This window comes from Pantherophis guttatus, chromosome 16, assembly GCF_059756535.1.
Source record: "Pantherophis guttatus breed Tessera chromosome 16, ASM5975653v1, whole genome shotgun sequence".
NCBI lineage: Eukaryota > Metazoa > Chordata > Lepidosauria > Squamata > Colubridae > Pantherophis > Pantherophis guttatus.
The window spans coordinates 7,862,665-7,870,659 of record NC_142078.1 but is presented as its reverse complement, the minus strand read 5'-3'; the positions used below and the strand labels follow the sequence as shown (position 1 = coordinate 7,870,659).

Here is a 7,995-nt window from a genome sequence, read left to right as displayed (position 1 = left end):
TATTAGAGATGTCATATTGGCACATCTGGGGAAACCCGAATATGAAAGCTTCCAGGTTTTCCCCACCCAAAGGAAAGTTCAAGTTCCTGTCCAACACCCACATGTCCATTAAATGGTCCAATCCAAGCACTATCGTAACTGGAGTTCCCTCCCAGTTCCAGCCCTCCAGGTGCAGGGCAAGATGACCTTGACTCTCTGAGAAAGGAATGTTGTTATGACTATATATTTATTTTATTTATTTATTTTATTAAATTTCTTTTTTTTTTAAATTAAATTTTTATTAAATTTCTATACCGCCCTTCTCCCAAAGGACTCAGGGCGGTGAACAGCCACAAGATAAAACACATAAATACAAAAATTTAAATACATCACCTTGGCTCCATACAATCCCCCCTCCTAGTTTCCCCAGTACTCAATGTGGCAGGCCTGAAGATCCAATGAAAAAGATGGCTTCCAGGCTTGACACTATTGTGGTTTCAGCCTATATTGGTGGATCGTCCAATGCTTTTGAAGCCACACTGATTTGTGCAAATGTGCTGGAAGGTTCTTCTTCTCCAAGGAACCTTTCATGGTTTGACCCTTGGTGGAAAACTTTGCATCCTTGAAAGTTGCCCTGTTATTGTCATGCGCCAAGGAAAATCAGGAGATCCGGATAGTTCAAATGGGTACAAGCTTAAGTTCTCTACAAGAATCTTAACTACTAATGACTGAGGGGAATTCACAGGAGAGAAGAGTAGAAGGAATTCAAGGTGGGATGGACTTAGATCTCTTGTGGGCATGAAGGGACTCAGGACTAATGACATGTTTGATCCCTCCCTGGTCATCTCCTACAGTTATGGGTGAATGTGGTTCCAAGCATCACCTGGTAATCCTTAGAAGGGGAACATTTTTGGCAAGGAGGGTTTGAAAAATGCTTACCTTGTTTTTGAGTTTTGGTAAGGTCCCACCGAGGGGCTCCCTTCTTAATGGAATTCTTCCTGCTAAGCAGACTTTCATTTAAGCCCATTGCTTCCCTAATAATAGACAGAAAGAGAAAGGATGCATTGATAAAGCAGAATATTTTTAGCTTGGTTGTTTTCTTGCAGATATTTCCGGACCCAAGTAGGTAACATCATCAGTGCTAGAAGGAAATAGGGTTTGCAGGGAGGAGGAGAAGGATGAGGATGAGGAGGAGGAGGAGGAGGAGGAGGAGGAGGAGGAGGAGGAGGAGGAGGAGGAGGAAGAAGAAGAAGAAGAAGAAGAAGAAGAAGAAGAAGAAGAAGAAGAAGAAGAAGAAGAAGAAGAAGAAGAAGAAGAAGAAGAAGAATTCCAATGAACTGTGAGGTCCTTGGTGCTCTCTGAGCTTGGTTGTTTTCTTACAAAGATTTCACTACCCCTAGTAGTGCTCCCTAGTTTGGGCTACAAAATGTCAGAAAGGATGCACTATGGGAAATGGAGAAAGTAAGCCAACACCCAAACTGAGAAATTAAAGTCAGGAAAAGCCACTCTTCAATTATCGAACCCAATCCATTTCTACTCAACTGAAAGCATCCAGGCAGAAAAAGTTCATCCTATCTTCAGATCGGTTTAAGAAGCTCTTGTTTGGACGAGCGAATTCCGTTCAAAGCCCGCGATTCAATCAAATTGCCTTCGGATCACATTGTTAGACGAAAACCTTGCCCGGCCCTGATAAATGCAATAAATAGATAAGGGGGCATATTAATCTGATAAAGCGGCTGAATTTCTCAGCGGCGTGTTGGGAAGCGGTATCTTTCGATCACGCGTGCCATTTCAATCCCCTCTTCCTCTTTCTCTCTCTTTTAATCTTCCTGACATAGGAGAACAGATTTGCGTGACGAGACACCCGTTACTGTTTGCACCGTGTGGAATAATTAAATTTGCATCGCTCTCCGTCGCTCGATCAGCCATTTGGTTGGAAATGTATCACCGGGGCTCGAACTCAGGAAAGAGTTTTGCTCTGCAAAGAAGAACACTCGGATGAGAGGTAGGAGGATTTCTGAACACACATAGACACACACACATAGACACACACATACAGAGACACAAACAAGACACACACACACAAATACTTAACCAAAAACTGTGTGAGCCAAACTAGGCATGACAAGCCCTCGCGCTCAGCATGTGGTATGCCTGCTTCTGCCAAACCTTTGATTGATTTGCATAAGTGTATTGTGTGAACATAACCACTGTGTACCCCGGAGAGGGATTATAAAGATCAGTGTTCCTGTGGATTACGGTGGCCTTGTTTCCTCAGCCAGACTGTCAGTCATTCTGCAAAAGGGAAGCTGCTAAGAACACCCTTAGACAGGGCTGTCTAATCTCAAAAGTATGATTTTCAGCAGCAAAAACTACCCCCGCGAAGTTCTTCCAAACACTGTCATTTTCTCGCTGATCCCAAATGGTCTGCTTTCTGCAATTCTACCCTTTTTTTCCTTCCTTCCTTCCTTTCTTCCCCACCCCACCTCCTTCCTCTTCTCTCCACATCTCCCCTCCTCCTTCTCATACCTGAGTGGAAACGTAATGGAGTTGCATTAAAAAATGTTTCCACTCCCCGAGACGCCATCCATCAAGACACGGTGTTTCTTCTGCAGAAATGAATCCATTTCAGCCAAAGATGCAGATAAATCAATTTAAGTGGGAGATTTCTTGACGTTTTAATTCAAATTAAGTCTACTTTGTTCAATTAAAAGGGGGGGGGGGAATGAAACTCCTAAGTAGCGGGAGGGGAAGAACAGAAATCAGGGGCAGAAGAGAAAGGGTGGGGCTGAAAAACTCAGGGAGAACTTTAACCCCAAGAAGTTGTGGTGCTGGATCCATGCTTAGACTGAGATTAAAATATGCACCTAATAACCAGCTACCAGGGTTGAAAATGATTTCACTTTATGGTTCTTGATGAATGTATCTTTCTTTTATTTACACTGAGAGTGTATGCACCAAAACAAATTCCTTGTGTGTCCAATCACACTTGGCCAATAAAGAATTCTATTCTATTCTATTCTATTCTATTCTATTCTATTCTATTCTATTCTATTCTATTCTATTCTATTCTATTCTATTCCATTCCATTCCATTCCATTCCATTCCATTCCATTCCATCCTAGTCTAGTCTAGTCTAGTCTAGTCTAGTCTAGTCTAGTCTAGTCTAGTCTACTTTACTCTACTCTACTCTACTCTACTCTACTCTACTCTACTCTACTCTACTCTATCTTTTATTCTATTCTATTCTATTCTATTCTATTCTATTCTATTCTATTCTATTCTATTCTATTCTATTCTATTCTATTCTATTCCCTTATTTATCTGTGGTATTCATTTTATCTGTGGCAGAACCTGGAGTGCGGGAAGCAAAGTATGCAAAGCTTGACCATCTCATCTTGCAAATTTTATAGTGAGTTTTATAGAGTGTTTTACTCAATGCCATGGTCAATCCCAGATGCCCTGCAACCCCCCTCGGCAAAAATCCTCAGCTGGGAGACAACCTTCTAAAAACCTGACTAGAGTGTTGAACATCACATCAATCACTGCACTGTCAGGCAACCAGAAATTAAAATCGATACAGTGTGCTAGAGTTAAGTTGATGTAGAAGATGTAGGAGAAGAGCAAGCAAAGTTGGGGTGGTGGTGAAGTGAAATGAGTCATCAGTCTAGAATCTTTTTGTTGTTAGTCGCGAAGTCTTGTCCAACCTATCGTAACCCCATGGACAATGTTCTTCCAGGCCTTCCTGTCCTCTACCATCCCCCGGAGTCCATTTAAGCTCACGCCGACTGCTTCAGTGACTCCATCCAGCCACCTCATTCTCTGCCGTCCCCTTCTTCTTTTGCCCTCCATCGTTCCCAGCATTAGGCTCTTCTCCAGTGAGTCCTTCCTTCCTTCTCATTAGGTGGCCAAAGTATTTGAGTTTCATCTTCAGGATCTGGCCTTCTTACGTTCACACAAACAGTCTTAATATTCAACCCCTCTTGAATTCCGTTGACTCTTATTTGGCACCGATGTAATATTGAACTTTGGTCGACTAGATTTGTGTGTTCAGGCATGAGCAATAAATCTTCTGGACTGCAACTTAACATATGGTCCTGATTCTTCGCTGCTTTGGTTTCTTCCAAACCACTCAATTATTGAAAAAAGAACAGCAGAGACTTGCAAGGCAGGGCTATTCCATTCTCCTTAATTTAAACATTAAGTGCCTTTGACCCCCTGCTCCCAGATCTCGCTACCCTTAAAAGGTAAAGGTAAAGGTTCCCCTTGCACATATGTGCTAGTCATTCCCAACTCTAGGGGGCGGTGCTCATCTTCGTTTCAAAGCCGAAGAGCCAGCGCTGTCCAAAGACGTCTCCGTGGTCATGTGGCCGGCATGACTCAATGCCAAAGGCGCACGGAACGCTGTTACCTTCCCACCAAAGGTGGTCCCTGTTTTTTCTACTTGCATTTTTTACCTGCTTTCGAACTGCTAGGTTGGCAGAAGCTGGGACAAGTCACGGGAGCTCAACCCCGCTAAGGATTCGAACCGCCGAACTGCCAACCTTTCGATCGATAAGCTCATCATCTTAGCCACTGAACCACCACATCCCTGCATCGCTACCCTTAAGAAGATATTAAGAGGTGCAAGAAGACAGGCCCAATTCATCCTCTGAAGCTTTTATTTTTTTTTTCATTTCAGATCCAAATAACAGCACAACTTCACTGTTTGATTTCCCAGACTTTTACAGCTCTCTGCCACCAGGAATTGTAGTGCCTCTTCTCCCCTGTTGAATCTCTTCATTAAGAATCGCTATTCATCATTTACAGGTCAAGAGTGGTTCTTGAAGGAGCCGGAGACCCTTAAAAGCATCCTTTCCCAACAGTCGCAACATGTTCCTTGCAGAGAGTCGCTACACCTTCTTCCAAATGGATTTATGACTCTTCTAAAACTCTGAATCATCATGCGTAATAAAGAGCCCAAGCAGATCTGAGTGCTATCCAATTTAATAATTAGCGGCCTAACTTCATCATTTTCAGATCGGTTGTCCTAGACATAAGTAGACCTTTGAAGACCTGCCTAAGAATATTCAGCAGTGAGGTAATATCAATAAAAGGCAACTGATCATCAGTCCAGCTGAGCAGAAGTCACCCCCCCACCCCAACCCCAGACCATTCACAATTAATTAAACGCCTGGTTGAACATCTTCGCAACCGCTGATCAAAAAGGATAAATGTTTTGAGTTATTTTCCTTTATGATTTTATTTTCTTCGGCAACGTGGAAGGTGATTTCTCCTTCCGTCTTTCCCCTAGCTACAAAACAGTTCTATCAACTGAGAGTTTTTTAGAAAACGATTGTAGAACTCAGAGAAACAAAGTTGGAAGGGACCTTGGAGGACTTCTAGTCCAACCCCCTGCTCATGCGGGAGACCCTGTACCATGGGCAAGTGGCTGTCCAGTCTCTTCTTGAAAATCTCCAGGGGTGGAGCAACTCACAACTTATGGAGGCAAGATGTTCCGCTGATCAATTGTTCTCACTGTCAGGAAGTTCCTCCTTAGGTTGGATCTGTCTTTGATAAGCTTCCATCCTTTATATCTTGTCCTGCCCTCAGATTCTTCCTTTCTTAATCCAGTTGGTCGCCACGATGTAAAAAAGATGTTGAGACTCTAGAAAGAGTGCAGAGAAAGAGTACAGAGAAGAGCAACAAAGATGATTAGGGGACTGGAGGCTAAAACATATGAAGAACGGTTGCAGGAACTGGGTATGTCTAGTTTAATGAAAAGAAGGACTAGGGGAGACATGATAACAGTGTTCCAGTATCTCAGGGGCTGCCCCAAAGAAGAGGGATTCAAGCTATTCTCCAAAGCGCCTGAGGGCAGGACAAGAAGCAATGGGTAGAAACTAATCAAGGAGAGAAGCAACCTAGAACTAAGGAGAAATTTCCTGACAGTGAGAACAATTAACCAGTGGAACAATTTGCCTCCAGAAATTGTGAATTCTCCAACACTGGAAGTTTTTAAGAAGAGGTTAGCTAATCATTTGTCTGAAGTGGTGTAGGGTTTCCTGTCTAAGCAGGGGGTTGGACTAGAAGACCTCCAAGGTCCTTTCCAACTCTTCTATTCTATTCTATTCTATTCTATTCTAGTCTAGTCTAGTCTAGTCTAGTCTAGTCTAGTCTAGTCTAGTCTAGTCTAGTCTAGTCTAGTCTAGTCTAGTCTAGTCTATTCAGTTTAGCTCGCTAGCACTAGTATGCTTTGAATCAATGCACCAAATACCACTCCGTGGAGTTCCACAATGCAGTAGTGGTGAATATCTATAGCTCGGGTGTAGGATGAGGGTGAAGGTTCATTCTCTGAGCTTCAGCCTCACTTTCCACAATTTCTGGAAGAGTGTGAAAAAAAACCCTGGACGCAGATCAAACTATAGCTTAATTTTAGCCAACCCCGCCTTTAACAGTAGCACATGTCGCTTGATTCACCAACAAACAATCTGACACAACCAAGACAAGTCAAACGACAATGATTTCGTAATTCCTCAAGAGGACGGGACATTGATGGAGACTCCCTGCATCACAGAAATGGTCCCCTATTTGCTTAAGTTGTCCATTTTCATTCTTAGGATCGTTTATTATCTCTCTCAGTTAATCCCCCCCCTGCATTTGTTACCCCCCCGCCCCTGCATTTTTGCACTCCGTTTCCAGAGAGTGCCGAAAGGAACGTTTTATGAAGGATTTAGCCCTTCTGATTTTGAAAACCGTCCATTCTCATAAGGATAATTTGACTTTCACCTTCTTAACGCGGGGAACCACCTGTCAGCCTGGATGCCCACTGGCGTTTTCGAGGCATAGAATTTCAGAACGAGACATTTCCTTTTTTTATAAAAAATGGCTATTTCTTATATTTATCTCTTTTGATCTTTGGTACAGCTGAGCCTGTTATGAATGGATGCAAAGGCCTGCTATCGATCTATGGATCTTTTCTGCCGAGAAAACGGATGGCGCGATAGTCAGATCTGGCATCTGCTCAGAACACGAAAAGAAGCTTGTTTTATTTCCATCTATTAAATCTTTGATCTTTTCTAGTCTCCATAAATCTTCATAAAAATAAAATTAGGAGGAGAAGAAGGCTGCTCTGCTACCTGCGTGCCGTTTGTTTAACCAAACTTGTTTGTTTGTGGGAGTTTTTACAAGAAAAACCCCACCACACTGTTATTTTTATTACGCAAATGTTGAATTTGGTAAAATCATCACTTAATTATTGAGTACATACTTAAAGCTTCTCTAGACACTGGGGCAGGGGTGCTATTCAGCAGGTTCTGACAGGTTCTGGAGAACTGGTAGCGGAAATTTTGATTAGTTCGGAGAACCGGCAAATACCACCTCTGGCTGGCCCCAGAGTGGGTTGGGAATGGAGATTTTGCAGTATTCTTCCCCTGGAGTGGGGTGGGAATGGAGATTTTGCAATATCCTTCTCCTGGAGTGGGATGGGAAAGGAGATTTTGCAGTATCCTTCCCCTGCCACACCCACCAAGCCACACCACGCCCACCAAACCGCGTCCAGAGAACCGGTAGTAAAAAAAAATTGAATTCCACCACCGCACTGGGAGTATTTGGTCACAAGTTATTAAGGCCAAAGTCATTCATCTCTTCCAGCACAGCTAAACATTTCGTATTATTTGATTTTCTGAGGAAATATGCCAGGTGTTTCTTTGCTGCTTTTGGTTGCTTGGTTTAATGGTGAATTTTTAATGGTTTAAATTAAATGAAATTTATATTTCGTTTTTAAATTTAAATTAAATTAAAATTAAATTAATTAAATTAAATTAAATTAAATTAAATTAAATTAAATTAAATTAAATTAAATTAAATTAAATTAAATTAAATTAAATTAAATTAAATTAAAATTAAATGAAATTTAAAATAAATGAAAATGTAATAGTTGCTCGGTTTAATGGTTTAACTTTGGGGAAAGAAATTCTGGGAGAAGGAGAATAGCACAACATGAGAAACCCACATAAAGGTGTGGAGGAATGGCAG

At 42.0% G+C, this 7,995-nt stretch overlaps 1 long non-coding RNA gene across 1 annotated transcript; it reads right to left on the bottom strand.

Moving 5' to 3' along the window:
* Positions 1-318: 318 nt before the first annotated feature.
* On the bottom strand, positions 319-2,395 carry LOC148111797 (uncharacterized). The gene is made up of 3 exons (XR_015730233.1): positions 1,522-2,395; positions 919-1,013; positions 319-613 (listed from the first exon to the last, which is right to left on the bottom strand). It is a non-coding gene; the product is annotated as an uncharacterized LOC148111797 (long non-coding RNA).
* Between the last annotated feature and the right edge of the window lie 5,600 nt (positions 2,396-7,995).